Source organism: Perca fluviatilis, chromosome 5 (assembly GCF_010015445.1).
Source record: "Perca fluviatilis chromosome 5, GENO_Pfluv_1.0, whole genome shotgun sequence".
NCBI classification, from domain to species: domain Eukaryota; kingdom Metazoa; phylum Chordata; class Actinopteri; order Perciformes; family Percidae; genus Perca; species Perca fluviatilis.
In genome coordinates, this window is record NC_053116.1 from 42,189,177 (window position 1) to 42,214,176 (window position 25,000).

Below are 25,000 nucleotides of genomic sequence, written 5' to 3' on the forward strand. Positions count from 1 at the left end.
CGAGTTACGTAATATGGTCTTTTAAAACATGTGGCCTCCACCATGACCGGCATAGTTTAAAGAAAAGAAGAAGAAAAACAGTGCTTAATTGTCAAACCCAATATGAAAATACTTAGGCAGAAGAACATTTAATGTGATCATATTTAAACTGTATTGACTACTTATCATCAGTGGCGCAAAAAGTGGGTATGCACTATATGTGGCGCATAGGGGCGCAGCACCATGGTAAAAATGGTAAAAAATGGTAAAAAAAAATAAAAAGATTTAAAAAATATTTTTTATGTAGCTGCTTTTGCGTATTTCTAAATAATTTCTGCATTTCTTCAATGTTTCATAACATTGTAGAGGACTAACAGACTGGAGTAGGCGCCTATCTCATAAGATTCCATCATAGACTGTTGACATACTGTAGAAGAGGGAGGGGGGCGGCGCTCACTACTATGGCCACACCAAGTAGGGTCTTGGCGTGGCCATAGTAGGATTCATAATAAAGCGAGCGGGAGCGCCGTGAGCGCTGAGCGAGTTGTCGTCTGTGGAAAAAGATGGATAAAGCAAAAAAGCTGTCGGGGGCTAAAAATAGAAAAAGAAAGAGGGAAAAGGAGATAGCATGTCAATGGATGCAACAGCTGTTAAATAAGATGATGGTGAAAGGCAACAGGTAGGATTTAAAGTGGGACGTCTGTGCTTGGAGGCTTGCAAATATTCCTGTTAACAGACTAGCTAGGCTAGCTAACACTGGGAATGTAGCAGCCAAATATTCCTGTTAACAGACTAGCTAGCGTTAGCTAACACTGGGAATGTAGCAGCCAAATATTCCTGTTAACAGACTAGCTAGCGTTAGCTAACACTGGGAATGTAGCAGCCAAATATTCCTGTTAACAGACTAGCTAGCGTTAGCTAACACTGGGAATGTAGGAGCCAAATATTCATGTTAACAGACTAGCTAGCGTTAGCTAACACTGGGAATGTAGCATCCAAATATTCATGTTAACAGACTAGCTAGCGTTTGCTAACACTGGGAATGTAGCATCCAGGTGGGGGTTCACAGCTAGCTTAGAATATGCAGAACTGAGGTTGCTGAGCTAAAAACTGGAAAATATAAGGTAGCATGTACAATAAATGGTCAATAATCTGGAAAACATAACTAATGCAATAACTCTTGGTTTACCATGGAATCATGCATATATTTTGTTTTACCATTAGCTGTGACAGACATACAGGTTATAGTTACATCTGTAGGGTGACATGGAAGCTGTAATTACAGGGTCACACCTCTCTTTAAAGGTCTGTGCTATGTGGCTCTCCATATTTGTACTTTTTAAAGGGGTGATAGAATGATTATATAGGGTATTTCACACTGTTCCTTATGGTCTCCTAATGGGGTATGTAACATTAGTTGGGCTGAAAATGGCCTGGTTGATATTTTATTGGCCCTTATGCATCCCTGTGTTTTGGCCCTATTTGTAACAAGAGCTTTTCTTCCAAATATGTGTGCTGATTGGTTGAGCGACTCGCCATACACACGCATTAGAGGTTGTGTGCTGATTGGTTGAGCGAATCCCCAATACACAGACATTAGAAACGCGACAGAATCTCATATTCCAGACACTGCAATTCCTTACCAAATTCACTTTTGAGACCTTTTGATGAAATCAACTATATAAAGCTCAAATATGGGCCGCTTTTACGAAAATGGATGGCTAATTGCAAATTTGGTAAAACTGGTGTCGGAGTTCAGCTGCCTGTGTTGCTGCCCCCGCCCGCCTGCCTTCCTCCACAGACCGGGCCTGCTGTGAGCTCGATTGAGCCCCGGCACGGCTGCTGCAGCCCACAGCACCTCACTACCGCAAGAAAGTCACCGTTTGGGCTATTGGATGCTACCAAACGCCGCTGCTCCTCTTCCTGCTAGCTAAATGCCCGGTGTATGTGGGAGTGAGAGCGCGGTCAGCGAAGCTTGTTACGCTTAGCATTCTCTTACCACAGATTCTAGTTAATCTTATAATGTGTGTAATTATAATGTGTTGAGTTATTTAAACAAACGATTGGGAAAAATAAACGCCGCTTTGTCCATGAGTCTCATTGATAGAGCCTGCGGCTGGTGGAGCTCTATCAATGAGAGCTAGCTAGCCTCCTCTTAGAATTCCTCTGAATTCACAAATATTCATTAACTTGAAATCGGACACCGTTGTTAGCTTTATAAAACATATAGTTAGAAGGGTTATTGGACTACTACCAACCGCGCTGACCTGACAAAGCGCCGGGGCCTGCATCTCTTCTCTTCCTGCTAGCTAAATGGCCGGTGTGAGAGCGCCGTCAGCGTAGCTTGTTACACCAGCAATCTCTTACCACATGTTACACACATGTCACGCCACTTAGCTATACAACATATAACTATATGTTTTATAAAGCTAACAACGGTGTCCGATTTCAAGTTAATGAATATTTGTGAGCTGTAATGGTTCGTTAGCTGCGACTGTCCCTGCAATCCTATGTGTACAGATTGCGGCTAGTTACGCTTCATTTTTGGTCGGAATTCAATATATTTACAGTTTGAATTTCGCACGCCACCTCTATACAACATCTAACTATATGTTTTATAAAGCTAACAACGGTGTCCGGATTTCAAGTTAATGAATATTTGTGAATTCCAGAGGAATTCTAAGAGGAGGCCAATAGCCCAAACGGTGACTTTGCGCGGGTATGAGGTGCTGTGGGCTGCAGCAGCCGTGTCGGAGCTCAATCGAGCTCACAGCAAGCCGGGTCTGTGGAGGGCGGCAGGCCAGGCGGCGAGGCAGCAACACAGGCAGCACCAGCCTTGAACTCGACACAGTCGGACAAAATTTGCAATTAGACATCAATTTTGTAAAACGGCCCATATTTGACCTCTAAGTAGTTGATTTCTCAAAAAATAAAAGAACAAAAGATAATTTACCATAACAAAGTCTCAGAAGTGAATTTAGTGTAAAATAGCATATGAACAATGTATACATTTTTCTGAGATCTGCACCGACCTAGATTCAGAAGACTACTGATCTCAGGTCAGTTGTGTAGCCGATGCAAATGTTGGGGCGTGACCGTTCTCTTTAATACACCCATGGCTGTGACAAAGGTTCCGGATTTTGGGATGCTTACGCAGCAACTCAGCTTTGTTGAGATTCGCCCGTTTCAGCTGCAGTTTCAAAATATGAGATTTTCATAGTAAAGGGTGTCAATGGGATTTTGAGCTTATATGTATGTCCTATTTACTCCAACGAACTGTCGTTATTCAACTATGACAGGGTAAAATCGGTTTTCATTCTATCACCCCTTTAAAATCCAAAATGTGAATGCAATTTCAACAGCAGCACAACCTTACTGCATACTAGTTGTCTTATCTGATGCCATCACTAGGCTGATTTAATAATATAATTGAGGCTGCTATATTTAACTGTGAGTTCATTTCATTCAGGTGTGAGAATGGTGGATCAGGAAAGACAGGAAGGCAACAGGTAGGTCTAACATGAGGTGGAAGTGTAGGGGGAGCAACTTGACACCAACAGATTAATTTCTTCATATTATTAATATGGAAAAACTAATATGGAAAATCTATTACATAATGTTTGTTTGACAATATGTCTTAGTGGGAGAAGAACACAGACAAGGAGTGAATGAGACAGACATGAGGACGGCGATGGCATCAGGTAGAGATGAGACCAGTGATGACATCAATGAGATGAGACGGGTGATGACATCAGGTAGAGATGAGACCAGTGATGACATCACGTGAGATGAGACGGGTGATGACATCAGGTAGAGATGAGACCAGTGATGACATCAGGTAGAGATGAGACCAGTGATGACATCACGTGAGATGAGACGGGTGATTACATCAGGTAGAGATGAGACCAGTGATGACATCACGTAGATGAGACGGGTGATGACATCAGGTAGAGATGAGACCAGTGATGACATCAGGTAGAGATGAGACCAGTGATGACATCACGTAGAGATGAGACCAGTGATGACATCAGGTAGAGATGAGACCAGTGATGACATCACATAGAGATGAGACCAGTGATGACATCAGGTAGAGATGAGACCAGTGATGACATCACGTAGAGATGAGACCAGTGATGACATCAGGTAGAGATGAGACCAGTGATGACATCACGTAGAGATGAGACCAGTGATGACATCAGGTAGGAGTTCTATTAGTTAGACCACACAAAACTAAATGTCCAGTATGGTTTGGAAGTTCTGTTGACCAACCTATTCACTGTGTCCTTTTTGGGGAAAAATAGTGCAGACAGAGATGGAAAATATAACAGTTAGCCTGTCTGACAGCGAACGATAGTAAACAAATCAGAACACAAATTTAAACATCCGCAACGCATATGCTCAAATGCCATCAATGATGATTTATTTATTGTAATGAATATACAGTACAAGAAAAAGTGGGCTACAATAATGTGGTTGCCATGGGGGCAACCAGGGGGTGATGATTAGGTTGCCACTTGTCACAATTTGGGGGAGGGTCAAAATTGTTTCTGCATACCCCTGTCACACTGGGCTAGTTGCGCCCTTGCTGCTGCTGCTGTTTCTCTGTCTCCTCTCTGTTTGGAAGCAGCTCCACATCATCTGTCCTCTGATATGAAAACAGCTGAGTTATGATCATATTGGGGGGAACATTAAACTAGCAGCCAGAGAGTCTGTTTATCACACATTGCTGACAGAAAACGCCGGGTTTAAAAGTCAACTCGCTTTCATAACAAACACAATTTTCTCCATTAAATATTCAGCTGATGGTCTGAAGTTACCTACACTGTAAAATATTACAGACCCATTTAGTTATGTCCACTTATTTCTTATTTTTAACTGAACGAGCTTATGCAAGTTGTGGATTTTGAACTCAACTTTATGAGTTTTTGGAAAGTTAAACTTGCATTTATTCATTGGGTTGACTATTTAAAAAAATGTACGTGTTGATTGAACTTGGGTATGTAAGTTAAGTTATCAGTTGAAAAAAAGTGTGTGTATGTGTTGCAACAAAAAAGAGCTGCCTTTAGAGTTTAAAATAACCTGTCTTCTTCCACAGCAAAGTTAAAGAATGGACACAATAAATTAATTTTACCACCGCGCAAGTGATGTAGCCTATTCAAATTTCTACTAAAATATAAAACGTGTTGTGGAAAACAAGAAAGCACTGGTGCCCGGCGGAGGGGGTACCTGTCAACAACTTGTGAATTTCACTTATCTCAAATTCAAATGGAAAGTTCTTTTCAAAAGTCAAACGTTTAGCTCGCTCCACATTTAACCCAACCCCGATCTGCAGTCAGGTGCAATTGGTTCATTGGCTGGCCAATTCCCATGATGCAAGGCGGTAAATAGAGTTGTGTTAAAATTTTCTGAAAAGTTTGCAGTTTTTCTGAAATACAAATGTAACTTTATGAATTCCGTTTATTAAACGTGTGTTTAGAATGTAGTGTTTTGTTGCCTGGTAATTGTCATTGTTGTGCTGGTTTACATTTGTAACCATGAGTTAAGTGACTTAAGTTACGTTTGATAAGAAGAGCTGGAGTATTAAAGTGTTAGACATTGAGCAGTAATAGGCTTTCTTCAGTCATTAATCTGTGTGGCGTCACTTCACTAGTGGCCATGTCAAGCGATGCAAGATCAATAGAGAGGCTCCTATTTTGCACGGGCCCTGGTTTCACCCAAGCACCCATGCTGTCTCTGCTATAAAAGTGGTTATGTTGTTTTAACTTGAAACTGTGAGTTCAAATAAAGCAGGAAAGTATGTTTGTTATACTAGGCAAGGAAGGTTTCTTGCATTATTAAAGAAAATAAATTATTTGTTTTAACTTAAAGTATGAAGTTAAACCAAGTAATGTAAAGTTAAATCAACTAAAAGAGCAAATTTTAACAAAACTAGAACACTGTAGTTACATCAACATCTTTAACTTTAATTTCTAAGTTGAAACAAAGGCAGTCTTCAAGTTGAGTGAACTTCGATTTTCATGGCAGCAGGGGAACTTGCATTTCCAAGTTAAACTAACATGAAATTTATTACAGTGTAGCAACAGTGTATGTTACCGCCGTTTGGGTGGCCGATTTATTGGAATAAGCTCACACAAATGGTAGTTTAACCTATGATTAACCTGGAATATCATGCAGGCATTCTGAAAAAACATTATATTCGGTAAGCCTTAATATACCCAGACGATGAAATAGAGGAAGAGTGGGGGTAATGGGCTCGGACCACGTTACGGTCACATGATTATTTTTCTGTAAAATCTGTAGTGGCTGGGAAAAGTATTACAACATATGACATTAAAATAGCTTAAATGAGGCTCAAACAACGTTTTGTATAAGGTGAGAAGTGCTGAGTGTGGGAGAAAATGTCTAAACTTAAAAAATAACCCAACATATTTAGATAATGTTTTTGTTAGATGATCAATATGACATTTGAAATTTAAACATTCATCAATATAAACACCAAGGAATTTAGTGGTGTTTAATCTTTCAATAATTTGGTCATTTATTTTAAGACAAACTTGCCTGTTTTCCATTTGATTTTTATTGGAATGAAACACAATGTAGTTCGACTCGAGAAATGTACCAAAGCGACTGAGAACAACTGTAAATGAGTTGAGCTGCTCTACAATCTGTCCCTATCTTCCTCTGGTTGGGAATCACTGCCCCGGTATAATGTAGAGAGGGAGAGAGCCCTCTGCTGGCAAGATCTGGGCTAACATCCTAGAGACACACCTGGTAACAGAATACAGGTAAGAGACAGGAATAACACCACCACACATCCTAGAGACACACCTGGTAACAGAATACAGGTAAGAGACAGGAATAACACCACCACACATCCTAGAGACACACCTGGTAACAGAATACAGGTAAGAGACAGGTAACACCACCACAACTAGAGACACACCTGGTACAAATACAGGTAAGAGACAGGAATAACACCATCACACATCCTAGAGACACACCTGGTAACAGAATACAGGTCAGAGACAGGAATAACACCACCACACATCCTAGAGACACACCTGGTAACAGAATACAGGTAAGAGACAAAGTCATCATGTGTTTGACACTTTATGTTTCTCTGATTAAAGAATGTTTCTGTTTCTTCTTGTTCAATGCAAGAACACAACTAACAGAAACAGAAAATGCTGAGTCATGCTGCTAACCACCAACTCATGTTTTAAATAGTTAAAGAAAAGATTCAAACTCTTTTTGTTTGTTCATTTTCACAACTTTATTAAATTCATAAGAACAAAACAATTTGAGTTAAAATTCACTCTTAAAAAACTCTTTTATTTCTTACTAAAATATATGAAGTTTATGACCAAATGTGACAAATAAAAATCCTCAAATCTTCATGTTGAAGAAGCTGGAAGCTGTAAATATTTAGTATTTTAGTTTAGAAGATGTTACAGACACACAAGTCTCATGACTAACTTTAGGTAAATGTTTAAAGTTTGAATCTCTAATAAGGTGACAGAACAACAATCATACATATAATTACTTTATAATATTACTCTCACATGAAGAAAGAGATTTAGTCTGATGAAAATAGATTTTAAACATTCAACACTAAAGATAATTTATATTTTAAACAAATTAAATAATGTTAATGTTAAAACATCTCCACCACAACCTGAAAATAATATACATAAAATATCAGAAATCAGTAAAACATGTCGGTTATATTTCCCCACAGACGATAAATCAGATAAATACTAAAGTCTTGTTTTATTCTAACAACAGTCTGAAGCTCAAATATATTACGTTTATCACCAAATATGACAAGGAAAAGCATAAAATCTTCATGTTTGAGAAGCTGTGAATATATTTAGTGTTTCTGCTTGCAAAGAACCAGACTTTTCTCTGATGAAACCAGACGCAGCAACTCAACATTACAGCTCCTCCCTCTTCCTCCTCCTCTTGTTGGTCTTGCTTGTCTTTGTGGAAGACGTTTCCATCGGCCTGCTTCCTCCAGCTCAGTTTGATGTTGTGGTCCAGCCCCTGGGCCCTCAGCTTCTGTTTCAGCTGAGACACAAATAAGGGGTAGGGGGGCGCAAATTAAAACCAGGGCCGTCCTTCAGAAAGTTTTCAACATTCTGCATCAATTTATTGTGCAAATGTCTTTATGTATGTAAAGGAAATTGTTATTTTATTATTATTATTCTCCTGTATTGTTCAAAATGTTCCACATATTCAAAACATCACACATGTTTGGGGAAGTTTTTTAGGAATCATGTAGCTCTTGTTAACCTTGTTAAAGCCATGAGCTCCAAAGTTTAAAAGACATGACGTCAAAATCACCAGAGACACGTTGTGTTCTTTAACTCCCCGATGGTGCAAAGTAGACACACATCTGGTTTTCCGTCGCATTGTTTTGGGGAGTGGGATGTCTTTCATATTTATTTAGGGGGACAAATGTATGTCTTCTAAACATATGGGGGACACACCCCTGCATCCCCCTGATATCTACACCTATGATCCAAACTCCTCCACATCATCACTCACAGAGAGACACATCACATCCTGCACTGGTAGTTAGACTGGACTCATATATACTTTCTTCTCTTGTTCATAATTTTCTCAGATTGCTGGATTGTATTTGTACATTTTTCTGGAGTCAGATAGAAGCTGTGTTGATTCATAATTAGTCCTAATTCTCCCTCAGAGTGCCACTACTAGACTCTCTACTTATGCACAAAGCTCATGTCATGTATCTGACCAAAGTGATGTAATGTGTATGATGTATGTAGCTTTTAAATGTTCTTATTTAGCTGTATTTTTAGTATTTCTTTATCTGATTCCTCCTCACACGTTTCTTTAATGCTGGAAGGTGAATACAGTTTTATCTTCTTTTAATTTATTTTTTTAAGAGTCATTTGGTTGTTCTGTTTTAGTATAAAAGTATAAAACCTGATTTACCTGCTTCAACATGGCCTCCATCACAGCAGGGTCCTTCAGATCCAGATTCTTCTTGTTCTCAAACTTCACTTTCAGCACTTTCTTTGGAAACACCACTTTGTAAAAATCAAATAAACTTTATGAGTTCTTAAACATTTCTTTCTGGATAATAATCATCATCCTGTTCATTCCTCATCATCAGTTTAAACAATAGATTCAACACTAACTGATCATCTGCAGCTGATCACCACTGCATGCTAACTTTACTAACTATTCCATGGAAATGATCCACATCATCATGTTCACATTTACTCTCCACAACCTGATGTTTGGTGTTCAGATTCCCGGGTTAGCACTAGGGAGGTAACGATGGTTGAATATGAATATAAATGTGTAAAGATAACAACCGGTTGAGATAACAAATGAATGTTGATGCAGTTTTTAAATGTCCTAGAGCGTAATCTACTTTAGATTTACCTTGTTTGACTTCAGACGTCACTACGTCTTCTTAGTTTATTTGAAGAGATTTGTTTCTATTAATTTAATATTTAGATGTGGGATTTGTTTTAAACATCTAACTTTGTTCTTTAAGATAAAATACAGTTTCAGAGTCACTTTTGATAAGAGGACACATCTGTTGTTTTGCACAGTTTATAGAAATAAAAGAAGATTTTCACTCATTCTGTTAAAAACATCTTGAGAAAACCGTATCATCAACTTAAAATCCTGAATCCAATCGTGAGTTGAGTATATCGTTACATCCTATTGTCCTGAATCTAAATGTAAAAGCTGTTTGAATCCTGGGTTAGCACTCACCTGGACCGTAGCAAATGAACGCTCTCTCCATGTCACAGGGCCAGCCCTCCCAGTCTCCTGATTGGCTGAAGTCTGCAGCCACACAAGTCTCGTTCCGTTGTTGTTATCAGGTTGCCCGTTTTTCCAGAAGCTGAATGAGGAGGTACTTCCATCTGACCACTTCCAGGGGTCTCTGAAAAGGCCGATCCAGACCCAGTTTCCCCAGGTATCATCGCCTGTATCTTCTGGTTGTCTGTCATGTTCCTCACACTGGCCAGGTCTGTGTGGTGAGTTTCGCAGTAGCTCTGGGCTTCAGTCCATGTCTTAGAGGTGTTGATGAAGACAAAAGTCACATCTGATCCTGAAAATGAAGCACAGAGAAGTGTAGAGGCAGCATAACATACAACCTCTGTAGGATTCTAGTAGGGTACAGATTTGATCATTGGCAAATTATCAAAGAGGTTTTATCAATATTAATAAAGTTATGAATATGGTTATTAATAACTTTATCAAATCGACAAACAATCAAAACGGGGCACCACCCTGCTAGTCAGGGACCAATAATCAAACTGTGGAACAGTCTCATTTCTGTGGTAATCCTTTAAAAAGGAACTAAAGGAAGGGGTGAATCCAAACACGGACCTGATCGACCAGCGATTATTACAACAAGTACACAAATAATCACAAGCAACGGCTAATTAAGTATTATAAGATTTATTAACGTCACAATTATCAGTATCTAATCAATAATCCTTCAATAATAAACTTATATATCTTTTACCATATCACAACCAAAACAAAGCCAAAACAAAGCAGCATGTGTCATGGACACGTCTGTGGGTGTGTGTGTGTGTGTGTGTGTGTGTGTGTGTGTGTGTGTGTGTGTGTGTGTGTGTGTTTTGTGCTAAGGAGGAGGGGCGGTGTCAAAATGTATTCCTAACACAAAAACCAAACTGGCTACTCCTGTGAGCTGCACAAAACTATTTAGCCTCAAGAGGGCGGTAGTGGTGCTGCGACGGGAGGGGCTGAAGAAGCCGGGAGGGGTTGCTAGGCAACGCGCATGTGTTAGCTCTGTACAAGGTGATGCCGACTCCACGTGGGAAGCTAGCCTACAGCGTTAGCTCGGGAGATACGGCGCTAGCCTGTGTGTGTGTGTGTGTGTGTGTGTGTGTGTGTGTGTGTTAGTAAGAGGAGAAAGAGAAGAAGAGTAAAGAAAAGAGGCACTTTGATCTTAATTATCAATAATGACCTAGTTCCCCTCAGCCACTCTGTCCTACAGACTGAGACTTTTGGTTTTGCTGAGGGAAACGTCACTATAACCACTCCAGTAGCTAGCAGCTGATTTTCGCGATTCTATCGCAGACAGTAACTAAATTCCATGAAAGGAGTGACTTAGCGGTAGTGCGGTTTTAAACCAGCTACATAACACAACATAAACCAACGGTATAATTGATCGTTTATACATTCACAGACAGATTAATAATCACATATGGATCAGTACATGATTAAATCAGATCACATTAATGGCAACAATGGTAGCGAACCCCTCATTAGTAAACACACTACTTATCTCTGCCCAGACGCGTCAGCCGGTTTCGGTGTTTTTAATCTGTGTTCATCCGTTTTTGTTTTCTGTCCATAGATTCCACAGAAATGAAACAGAACGAATCCCGGGGGGCTCGCCAGGGCCCCGGAGAAACCCCCTCCAAAAAGGCAGTAAGGGGAAGAGTTTGTCGACTTTGAGAAGAAAAACGTTGTTTCCTTCTCACTGCAGTTATGAAAAACACTGGTGCGTTTTCAAGGATCCTCCGAAATTAAATCCAATTTCTCCAGAAAATAGAAGTTGAGCACAAGCGCGCTGTTGCTCCTGTCAGCAACGGGAGTTGCAGGTGAAGACGAGGGAGTTTCCTAGGGTCAGGTTATTTATAGGTTCAGACCCCTGCTGTGTTTATGGTCCCGCTGAACCAATAGGAAGACTCGAAACTCTTGAAAGGGTGAAAACTACAATATTGTAGTCCTTTGACTTCCTGACAGTTGTGAGGCGTTTTCCTTCTGGCTGGCCCTTTCACATAGAGGTGTGAATTAACCAGGCTTTGGGGTTTACATACAGGCCAAGATTCCTTTGTCTTGGCCACATGTCCCCTTGTCTCTGAGCACATGTGTGTCTTGTATCCAGAGGTCAGTTTAATCTGAGGCCTTTTGGGTTAAAATCAGGTTTAACCAGACTCTTGGTCCCCAACACCTCCCATTCATCCACATCTGGGATTCATGTGTTTATAATATCTACAATGAATCCACTGACATATAAAGAACCACATCAATAAACTAACAAATAACTTTATTTACTCTCCACATTAATAACAAATGTCCTTAACCGCAGAACCCTAAAGGATCGTCCACGATCCCAAACGGCACCTGTAATTCATATTTAGATAATTTAATAACCGTGAAAACATAGCTTCTTACTGATTATTCCTGCTAAATGCTAAGGAGTTAGCCATCACGGTGTCTTTGATGTCTTTCTAGCCTTTCCAGGAGGTTTTCTATCCAGCCTGGATCTTATTGCCTTTTTCTGAGTTGTTTAGCAATAAATCCAAACTCTTACATCCAAGATTTATCTACTTGATGTCCATAATTTTACGTTTGGTTTATAATTTTTAAATCTCCCATGATGCTTTGCGAGAGTGTGTTGATATTTTTCAACCAATGGGAAGGCAGGTCCGTCACACAAAGACTATATAGTGGAAAAGATAGTTCACTCCAAGGAACCGAGTGAGAAAAAAGAGTGAAGTGAAAAGAGAGATAACTCCGGTCTATGACCGTTCTACAGAGAAGAATGACGTCACTGTTTAGATATTTGGGATACATTTGGGCCTTTTTTGAAGAAATGTAAATAGTTTGTCATTTATATTTAGAGTTATAATGTTCATTAGGTTTATTTTTGCACTGGATGACTCCAAATATATAGGAGAACTGTTTTAGACAACACAGATGCTTGTGTAGCATTGCTGTGTGTGTGATATCAATAAATATGACATTATTATTTTGATTATTGGCATAAGTGAATGTCATGACGGCAAAAGCATCCAGACTTTTTTGAAATAATGTATATAATTTGTCAACTGTATAAGTTATAATGTTTATTTCTTCACAGTTTGACACCCAAGACATATGAGAAGTGTTTTAGAGATTGGCTTAGCTTTTATTGCTCTGTGTGTGATATCAATAAATATCTGTGAGATTCATTTTCTGTTTTATTTATTTATTTGTCTTTAAGGTCATACAACCTTTTTTTACATTCAAGAGACCTCGCTACAGCACAATTATTCTAATAGCGCAGTTTTTCCTGAAAAAATGATGTACTGTAGACAACGGGGTTGATGATTTACAAGCTTTTTAGAAAATAAAACCAGACGGACAATGAATTGGTAAAATGGCCTCAGGGTTATTATTAAATCTACAAAACAATCTAAAATAACAAGATTATATTGTTGTTTTTCTGCATATTAAAATTCTCTCAGGCTAATTTAACACACATTTTCTTTCGAATTGTAAGATGCATTGTTAGGCACTGTAGATTGTCGTGGAACTTCAGGTTTACGAATGCACACGGCAATTTACAGGCAACACAGAAAAGTGCCGTGAATTGTCCGAAATTGAGGTGGGTCTTGCTTGCGCAGTTGTCCCCCATGACCTCCCTCTTTAACATGTAAATGAAAATGCTGTGAGCTATACAAATGCAAATCAGGGTAGCAGCAGGGGGAGTTTTACCCCAGGTGACATTTTTCTAAAAGGTATTAACTTAATTTTAAGAAAATCTCTTAAAATAGATCAGACTCAGTATAGCCTAATTGTAGACAAGAATTTTAGCTTGAATTGATTTTTTTAATGAAAGTATGCTAGATTAATTACTGTGTATGTCATTAGTAATGACTAATGTTATGTAAAAAAGATACAGAAAATAATTTATTTCAACAATTAGTTTTAATCAGGCTTTGCCACAAAGGTAAAATGTGCATTCCATGTAAACAACATCATCTCCTGAGCTCAACCCCTGTACATAGTGACATGACTACAGTCTTTGGTCTTGCTCATCCAACACTGTCTGGTGGAATGGAGACAGAGGCTCCACTGTACAGTTATCTAAGAGAAGTCTTTCTGCTGACACCAAAACACTGTGCTTCACATAAAGCATATCAGGTTTGTCACTGCATGACAAGGTCCCAACCATTTGTCTTCTTAAAATACTGGCAAATTCAGCACCATATTCACATGTCCATGGCATATGAAGCTGTTGGCTCTGCTGAAATGGCCTCATAATCCAGACTTCAATTGTCCTATTGTTATTAAAGGTATTATGGAGGGTTTTCTTTTTCGGGTGGATCATCAAGACTATTGGTCCTCCTAGTTGTCAATCATTCTGGTGATATGTTTACCTAAGGCCATCGTATCGCGCTCGTCCTACCGTAGTTTTCTATGACTGAATATGCTTTCATTGAATGAATTGCATTAATTCTTCTGTATAAGGACATAGATCGTTAATAGATACCGATCTTAACCGGCATTCTTTTTTACAGACTAACCTCGCCTCATAACCAGGCTGTGACCTATATTTGCCGCGAGCTGTCTACAAGTCCAGATTTACATGATGCTGATAATGACGCCATTGTGTGTAAATAATTTGTACTTTTTCATCTTTCCTTGTTTAATTTTACTGTAACTTGTTTTTTTTTATTCATGCCACTCTCATTTAATTGTTTTCTAGCTGCCTGTAAGACATATTACGAGACAGCACGCAGGAACTTCAGCTAGAAACAACCAGATGCGGCATCGCGGGCAGAAGCTGTGAAGAGTTCAGCTCGAGTCGGGCCGAGAAGAAAAGAAGGTAAGATTAGATCCGTCTTTGGTCAATGTGAATATTTTTCAGGTGCATTCATAGATGTGTTGTGTCCATAAGCAGTAGGCTATATCACGCAGTAGGCTACTGATTATGGAGGACTAAAATGACATAAGGAAAAATAAATGTGAGAAATAAATGCAGAAATATAGTGAAAATAAACACATTTTGGTAACATAAATAGCTATTTCTGTATTTTTACATGTATTTATTTTATTTATTCATTTCTATATGTATTTATTTATGTATTTATACATTTATTTATATATTTATGTATTTATATATTTATTTATTTACATATTTATTTATTTATTTATTTATATATTTATGTATTTATATATTTATTTATTTATTTATTTATACATTTATTTATTTATACATTTATTTATTTCTGTATTTCCACATTTCTACATTTATTTATTTCTGTATTTCCACATTTCCACATTTATTTTTCCTTTGCGCCTGTATGCTAATTGAGTGGGGGTGCCAACATCAGTCTGAAGAAGGATTGGTTAGCTGGGGACCGTGTCGCTAACCAGACAGAAGCGAACAATCCATCTATCCATCTCTGGACGCAGGCTACCTATGAATGCTGCAGCTAGTGTGTAATACGCGTAATGAGTCGGGCAGTGTTTAAAGAGCAATGTGCAGGTTCAATTCATAACTGAATTAATAGTAATTTATTGTGTTTGTGCTGGTTGCACAAAGTCCAGTCTGTCAGGAAATCGGTGTACATCATTTTCCTTGTAGGAAAAGTAAGGTTTTTCGTTTTTGGGGGTGCGCGTTTTGTGCAGGTGAAGTGAGCAGACTTCACTGCCGTCTGTCACCACACACTCGGTCGTTTGTGGTGCTCATTTCCCCGGAGAGTTATAGACCTGGAGATTTGTTGGAGTCTCGGATGGGATTTTGGAGTAAGGACAATGTAAGGCTGATTACCGATGCTGTTCCCTCGGTGCACTCGATGGAATCAAGTCCACCACCATCAAAGCTTTCACCTGAATCTGGCGCGGGTCGGGACTGGAGGACCAAGTGCTAGCTAGCACTTGCAGAAATTCCTGCACCGAAAAGAGCTCTTAGCAGAGTAAGTCTTACTTTTAATTCTTTTAACTCTTAATTTGGCTGATTTTGTAATGTTTTAACCTAATAATTTCAGAATAAAGAAGTGATTTGAGCGTGTATGTATTGGGCAATCCACCATCTAACTAGTAACATACATGTTAACTTGGCTATTGCATTAGCAAACATTTGGTAGCTGATGATTTGATGACAGGAGTAGCTAAAATTGCGTCTGAAATCATTCCCTCATCTGGATTAAAAATGCGCTGATTGCAAAATCCTAGCATCAGGGCTTCAGTATACAGAGAGAGGGAGAGACTGAGCTTTAGAACAGGTTTTCGTAATTGTCTGCCTTGACATCAATGCAGTTTGCATTAAGCTAGCTATGAGCTGTTGGCAGCTAGCTAGCCCAAACACCCCTTTATTTTATTAAGCTAGCTATGAGCTGTTGGCAGGCAGCCAGCTAGCACAAACACCCTGTTTTCCTGCGATTTTATTAGCTAGCTATGAGCTGTTGGCAGGCAGCTAGCTAGCCCAAACACCCCGTTTCCCCAGATTTTATTAGCTAGCTATGAGCTGTTGGCAGGCAGCTAGCTAGCCCAAACACCCCGTGCTCCCGATTTTATTAGCTAGCTATGAGCTGTTGGCAGGCAGCTTCCTTTCTTTTTTTTTTTTTTTTTTTTTTTTTTTTTTTTTTTTTTTTTTTTTTTTTTTTTTTTTTATAAAAAAAAAATAAAAAAAAAAAAAAAAAAAAAAAAAAATAAAAAAATAAATATTTTTTTTTTTTTTTTTTTTTTTTTTTTTTTTTTTTTCCTCCACCTAACAAAAAAAAAAAAACCCCAACAAAAAAAACAAAAAAAAAAAAAAATTTTTAATATTTTAAAAAAAAAAAAAAAAAAAAAAAAAATAAATAAAAAATAAAAAAAAAAATATTTTTTTTTAATTTTATTTTAATTTTAATTTTTTTTTTTTTTTTTTTTTTTTTTTTTTTTTTTTTTTTTTTTTTTTTTTTTTTTTTTTTTTTTTTTTTTTTTTAAAATTTAAAAAAAAAAAAAAAAATAAAAAAAATATTTTTTTTTTTTTTTTTTTTTTTTTTTTTTTCTTTTTTTTTTTTTTTTTTTTTTTTTTTTTATTTATTTTTAAATTTTTACACATTCTCATCAGTGACATATAGTCCTAAAAGCATATTTAAAGATTATGAATTTATCAAAAATGACTTATGTAAAAAAATATTTACAAAGGAAATGCACAGCACATCATAGAGGCTAACCTGTTGTGCTTCTGAGACAAGACAACCTTGCCAGAGGGCCTCCTTGTGTACTCAGGCCCCGCACATCAGAATAAAAAAAAAAAATTCTGTGTTCAGCAAAAAACTGAACAGCGCAGACTGCCATGTCCCGGTGCCAGATTCCCCCACAAGAAAACACAGCCACACTCCACAGCTGCCAGCACCCCAACCACTGTGTCCAATCCAGCCACCAGCCAACAGCAACGCAGCACCCCGCACATCGATGCTCCAGGCACCAAAAAGGAAATGAAACCCCGCCCCTATTCGTCCCGCCTCCAGCATCAGAAATGAGAAATGTTTTGAAATAATAACCTTTAAATATGCATTAAATAGCCAACAGATCAGGGATATTGATAAGTTATTTCAAAGTTGTTTTTTCCCCACAAACTAACAGCTGTGAAAGTTGTAAAAAGATTTCTGAGAAATATTACAGGTGGTTTGATGGCTATATATTCAGAAATGAGAAACCTATTAAATTGCTAATCTTTATATATGCATGTTATACTGATGAGGACGCTATGGGATTTGCTAACTACTTTTCACAAACTAACAGCTGTGAAATTTGTGAGAGGATGCCAGAGACATATCCCAGGTGGTTTGATGTGATTATATTCAAAAATGAGGAAGCCAATGAATTGAAAAGCTTTAAATATGCATTTATAGACTATAGGCGACCCGATGAGGATGCTAGGGATTTGCTAAATACATTTTCACAAACTAACAGCTGTGAACGTTGTGGGAAGATATCTGAGAAATATCACAAGTGGTTTGATGTCAATACATTCAAAAATGAGAAACCTATTAAAGAAATAAGCATTAAATAGCCGACAGACCAGGGATATTGATACAGTATTTTCAAAGTATTTTTTCACAAACTAACACCTGTGAAAGTTGTGAGAGAATGTCTGAGACATATTACAGGTGGTTTGATGTCAATACATTCATAAATGAGAAACCTATTAAAATAATAATCTTTATATATGCATGTTATAGACATCATGTCAGTTATGCGGATGCTAAGGGTTTTGATAAAGACTTTCACAAACTTGCAGCTGTGAAATTTGTAAAAGGATGTCTGAGACATATTACAGGTGGTTTGATGCCAACATATTCATAAATAAGGAAGCCATTGAATTGAAAAGCTTTAAATATGCATGTTAGATGCTAAGGGATTTGCTAAAGAATTTTTCACAAACTAACAGCTGTGAAAGTTGTGATAAGATGTCTGAGACATATTACAGGTGATTTGATGTGATTATATTCATAAATGGGCAAGCCATTGAATTGAAAAGCTTTAAATATACATTTATAGACTATAGGTCACTGATGAGGATTGTAAGGGATTTGCTAAAGACTTTATCACAAACTAACTGCTGTGAAATTTGTGAGAGGATGCCAGAGACATATTCCAGGTGGTTTGATGTGATTATATTAAAAATGAGGAAGCCATTGAATTGAAAAGCTTTAAATATGCATTTATAGACTATAGGTCACTGATGAGGATGCAACGGGATTTGCTAAAGACTTTTCACAAAACCAACAGCTGTGAAAGTTGTGATAAGATGTCTGAGACATATTACAGGTGGTTTGATGTCAATATATTCATTAATTAGACAATGGTTGAAACTACCATATTTATTGGTAACTATAGCCTACATCTTTATTTACTTTTATTTATTTTCTATATTTACAAGTGTGAAATGTTTAATGGCTCTCCCTCTCTTTAATGGAAGTTGTTTGAGATGTCTATGTTGTAAAACAAAAAAGTTAATGAAGATTAAAATTAGTGGAGTTGCAATTTTACGCCGGTCCCTAAGTACGCCTATTGTGACGGGAGCGTTGGACAGACATTCAGTTCTTTGCGTTCTAAACTGTGTCGATATTTTTGGTGATTTTGAGTTAAAAATAAGTGTGAAACGTCTGTCTAAATAAGCATTACAACATACCCAGAAACTGGGGAAATCAAAGTATTGACACGGAGCTATTGAAGGTAATCCGCGAAAACCGCCGAATGTCAAATATTAAACTATCTTCACCGCGGTCCGTGACCTTCAGATTTTGGCAGAGAGTGCAGCCAGTAATGAAGGGATAGATGCACCTAGCACTGTAGATTTTGAAGAGACAGAGGGCTTCTCTCTACAGGATCCTGGACCATTAGTGCTTCGTCGTGGGTCACAGTGCAACATCACATGTCTGCAATGCTCATCAGGTAGTGTAACTTGTATCTATCATTAGCTGTATATGACACATAAACATTTACAAATTACTTCTAATGGTAGGAAGAAGACATTTCATACTGGACTGTATTAGGTTGTGCATGTGTTGTGACCACTCTCTTTTTTGCCTAGCAGTTTTCCTTGGACTAGGGTGGCCCCTAAATCATGGCTGCAGCTGTCGCCGTGGTCCTGCTACACCCTGCTACGCCGTGCAGTTCCCTGCTACGTCCTGTAACGCCCTGCTACGCCATGAACTACTGCAACTACTATTTATAGTCGTAGTTCAATTATCTTTATTGTGACTATTATTGCCACTGTTCATCACACCCCCAACCAACACCGTCAGACACCGCCTACCAAGAGCCTGGGTCTGTCCCAGGTTTCTTCCTGAGAGGGAGGTTTTCCTCGCCACTGTCACACTGAATGCTTGCTCTTGGGGGAATTACTAGAATTGTTGGGTCCCTGTAAATTATAGTGTGGTCTAGACCTACTCTATTTGTGACTTGAGTGTCTTGAGATAACTCTTGTTATGATGTATTAAAGTTGATAAAGATGAGACTTTATTGATCTGGTGGTGAAATTCACAAGCTACCTGCCAAGTCAAACTTCTAAAAGTAATGCAAAAGTAGTGTAAAGGATTACAATTCAGAGAATATTTTAATATAACTAATTACTCTGAAATGACAGTAACTAGTAATCTATAATGAACTGCATTTTGGAAGTAACTTGCCCAACACTCCTAGTTACTATCAATGAAATTATGAATACATTTTATACAACAAGACACTTTGTGATTGTGTTCATTTTGTGAAAACAAAATATATTTATTGATTGCCTCCCTTCCTCTGGAAACTGCCTCCTGATTGCGGCCACAACACAAGCTGGTATTGCCTTCCTGATCTCCCTGCCCAGAAACCCATATGTCTATCGGACCACCTGCCTATAGGCTGTGTATCGGAATTGCCTAGAGAATGATAGGGGTGCAATGTTGATATTGATAATCCTGTTAACATAGTCAATATGATCAAGAGTGATAGACTTATTTGATGTAACATTTTCAGTTATTCTATTCCATAAAGGTATGTATGCACATCAGAGTTTAAAAATCTGCTAATCCCTCAGCATCAATAATGCACATTAGATTAGATTATACTTTATTGTGATTGTGCAGAGTACAAGTACAAAGACAACAAAATGCAGTTTGCGTCCAACCAGAATTGAAAAAAAATCAAATATGTATAACTAAGTGTAAGTAATGAACAACATGTACAGATATGTGCAATGTAGTAGGAGTAACATAGTAAGAATATAGATATATGCAGGGTATTAACAGAATATATTATAAGAAAAACGGGATAAATATGGATATTCAGTATGAACCACATAGACAGATATGTGCAGTGTGGTAACAGTACCATTGTAGTGCAGAAACGATAACGTAAGAATAAGTGTACTGTATGTGCAGGAGGAATAGTATGAAGTGCAGTAGAATATGGCTATATATAAGTAGTTACAGTATGTACATTAATTATTTTGATACAGTTTGTTATTTGTGTAGAAAACTGACGACTATAATAGAAGTGTATAATAATATAATAGTGTTATAAATTACTCTCATCTAAACATACTCTGGTCTGTTGGCTTGGAGAGGGCCATACTCCTGCCTGAAGTTGAGGTATGCTACCTGCAGCGAGAACGGGTTGAGGCAGCAGGCATCAAAGCCGGGATGGAGCGTCAGGCAGGTAATGTCCGTGGCCGGGACTAAACCCTCAACTAGTGCCCAGTAGGCATCCACCTCTCGACAACACATGCTGTCCACCGCCGACGCCATAGCCTCACAATGTCCGCACAAGCACCTAGCCAACAAAACGATTATGTGCTAGTGCTAGCCTGTTTCTCTTAATACATCCATGGCTTGGATGGACTCCACAGCGGAAGTTATTTTATCACAATTTCATCTCAAAATATCGTTTATGGCAGTTATATATTCCTCCAGTTTTGAAAAACTAGTTGTTTATCATTAATATACACTATGCTGTATAGGGTGTTCAACCTGCACATAAGCAGCAGAGTAGGCTTCCTTGTACCAGTGAAATCAAGGCAGTAGTAGTAGATTTGATCACATCGCTCTAACCAATCCTTCAGACTGATGTTGGCACCCCCACTCAATTAGCATACAAGCGCAGGGAAAAATAAATGTGGAAATACAGAAAAAAATAAATGTAGAAATGTGGAAATACAGAAATAAATAAATGTAGAAATAAATAAATGTATAAATAAATAAATACATAAATAAATACATAAATAAATACATAAATATATAAATAAATATATAAACAATACATAAATATACAAATAAATATATAAATAAATGTATAAATACATAAATAAATACATATAGAAATGCATAAATAAATACATGTAAAATACAGAAATAGCCCATTTATGTTACCAAAATGTATTTATTTTCACTATATTTCTGCATTTATTTATTTATTTCTACTTTTATTTATTTATTTATTTATTTTTCCTATGTCATTTTTAGTCCTCCATAACTGATTGTCTTTATTGATTGATTTTACAGCTGCTGGAAGCGAGACAGTGTGCTGGCTGTGGGTGAGGTGGGCATTTGGAAGTGCGCTACATAGACATCCAGGACAACGCAACCACAGACGTATGCTACATGGACCGAATTTAGACCGAATGCTGCTGGTTACCTCCAGCTCCGAGCCGGCCGCGGGTTAGATGTGGACGGTGCTGCTTCTGCGGGCGAGGGATATTTGTTGTGTGTGTTGTGTGTCTCCGATGCTTTGTACACAGTTTTTTTTCTGATTGCGTTTGTGTTTTGTGTCAATAAAGCTCTATCTTTGAATAAACAGCACGCTCCTGGCAAATAATTTTTCTTAGGATAACCATGACATGAATATACAACATAGCATATAATAAAATATATATATATATATATAATAAATAAATAAATAAATAAATAAATAAATATATATAATATATATAATTTTATTATAATAATAATGGCCCAGGATGACCAATAGCCTAACCCATGACAGACCTTTCAACCAATGCGAGATTTTTCTTGTTTAAAAGTAGTGGTTTCATCCAATAGCGAGTGAGGAAATTCCAGCCAGGCCAGACGTTCTCTGGCCATGTGCCTATTCATATTCTAATTAGATCCATTAAAACACTTTCAGTGGGAGCTCTCCATATCGTCATGGTTCGTTTCCGACAATATGTGGCACGAAACGAACGTGACGTTCACAGCCTGTAAATTGTCGATAACTGCTGAAAATTAGGGGGATTTCCGGCGTTTACAGGCATTTAAAGGGGCGGAAATCCCACTTTTTATGCAGTGATGTGTGCACATGAGCATGCACGAGTCCAATCTCTATAATATGATCTAATCTGTCTTCCTCTGGTGGTGATGCTGACGACCCACTGAGCTGTTTTATTGCTCTCATTCCTGCCGTCTTATTATCTGCTGCTCAGTCAGCTGGAAAGCTCTTTGAACGGCACTAACCTGTGTGAAAGCTGCTTTTAGTCAGAGTGACTGACTGATACTACAGAGGCCTGAATAATGAAAACAAAGAGGCAAAGAGAAGCAGAGAAGGGAAACTTCACTAGTTCATATTCTCACCTCTGACATCTACGCAGACTGCATATTGGCTGAAGTCACATTTGTCGTCATACCAGAGTCCATCATAAGAATCCATCTCTGTGCAGACTATATAACTGTATCCAGCGATTGGTCGTCCAGGTGCCCATCGTCTGAACTCCATCTCCCGGGTTTGTAGAAACTTGGGTCTGACAGTGACCACCTCCAGCTGCCACCGGACAGTCCTATCCAGGCTCTCTTGATTGTGATATAAAGAATTAGACTCTGCTCTAGCTTTTTGTTGAAGACCAGATGTTTACCTAATCTTTCCATCTCCAGTCTTGATACTATCAGTCTGATCCTCTCGACTCCTTCATTCTGTTACCAGTGTTGGGAACGTTACTTTAAAAAGTAATTAGTTATAGTTACTCACTACTTGTTCAAAAAGAAGTAACTGAGTTAGTAACTGAATAACTCTATAATAAAAATAACTCGTAACCGGGAACGTAACTATTTCGTAAGTTACTTAAAAAATATATATTTTTTTAGCGTTCCACAAGTTTCCTCAAATGATTAAAGGCAGGTTTAACAGACAGGTGTTTAACTTACTTATAACTTTCCATATTTACCGCCGCGACAGACAGCAAGAGATTTATCCTGCACTTCAAGTATTATCTTGGTAAGAAAAGTAAACAGTTACACCATATAAACTTATATGACACATATACTTTTAACAGCATACCTGCCTATCATACGGTTGACTTCAGCCTGTGTCATAGGTTTTATTGTGAGGCAGAAAGATCACAGTACTGGCACCCGCCAGGGGCCACCAGTACAGGCAAACGCTAGGGGCCTGGCAGTACAGGCAAACGCTTAGGGGGCCCGGCAGTACAGGCAAACGCTTAGGGGGCCCGGCAGTACAGGTAAATGCTAGGGGCCACCAGTACAGGCAAACACTAGGGGTCCACCAGTACAGGCAAACGCTTAGGGGCCGACAGTACAGGCAAACACTAGGGGGCCCACCAGTACAGGCAAACACTAGGGGCCGACAGTACTGGCAACCGGCTAGGGGGCCACCAGTACAGGCAAAAAAACCGTAGGGGGCCCGGCAGTACAGGCAGCTGTTGCTGCTTGGAGGACTTTGCTCCGAGTCCTTCTGTGCTAGTGGATGGTGAGCTATATCATCTGTGGTGGAGGTATCACTGGTTTTGGCCACTAGCTTTGCAGATGCGTGTCATTGTGAGATGCTTCATTAAATTAGAGTTGCTTACAACAGATGTAGACAAAGTCTTCGCTCCTGGACGTAATGTACACATGCCTTTCACCACAATTAATTTGAAGTAGTGCTTATATCTCCACCTTGAAAATGCCAACTTTTCATCGGATTGCTCCTGACTCGCCATCTCTGCGGAATCTGTTTAGCTGTTGTGTGTGTGTGTGTATGGCGCTGTGCTAGCATGTGTGTAAAAAACTGTCTTTGATTGGCTACCATGAAACACGACTCTGCCTTAGCCAATCATAATTGCTTACCTCGTTATTAACCCACCTCCTCACTAGCTGCGAGCCAGGGGTGCGTCGGATTACACAGTTTATTCAATCAATGCGTAGTAACGCACCGCATTTAAAGTCCAGTAACGTTAACGGCGCTGTAACGACGGGAAAAAGAATTAGTTAGATTACCCCGTGACTGAAAAATAACGCCGTTACCTAACGCCATTCTTTTAAACAGCGTTATTCCAAACACTGTCTGTTACCCTCCTTTAATAACTCATTACCAGCGATAGTTTCTGATCACTCACAACTGATTTTCAATCAGCTTCTCGAGAACATAGATCTCTGTTGTTGTAAATACTGTTTTGGGATGTTTTAGATTTGTTTTACTGCATTAGTTGTTTCTATGTTTCAATGTGTTGTTACTCTTTCTAACACATCATCTTCTTTTGTTTCCATCTCTCTGCTGCAGCTCAACAGGGAAACACTGTCTGCTGAAGGTTAAACTCAAACACTTTAGACTTCTACTACATTTCAAAGATAAATATTCTACTTCTTACTGCTCTACGTTTAGTTATTAGTTCCTATGGAGGGTTTCAAACCTGCTGTCAGAAAGACTTTGACATGAAAGAGAGAAAGTGAACTCCGTAGCTGTTGTTGGAGTAGACCATGTTTAAATCTGCCGTGTTGTTCAGGATCTTCATAACCTCCATGCTGTCTACAGTGACCAG

The 25,000-nt window shown here is 38.4% G+C and overlaps 1 long non-coding RNA gene across 1 annotated transcript in view; it reads right to left on the reverse strand.

Annotated features, from left to right (window-relative positions):
• Positions 1–7,979: 7,979 nt before the first annotated feature.
• The window catches only part of LOC120558571, a 37,891-nt gene continuing 20,870 nt past the window's right edge, over positions 7,980–25,000 (reverse strand). The window contains exon 3 of the long non-coding RNA XR_005639150.1: positions 7,980–8,046. This is a non-coding gene — a long non-coding RNA (uncharacterized LOC120558571). The remainder of the gene's footprint in view (positions 8,047–25,000) is intronic.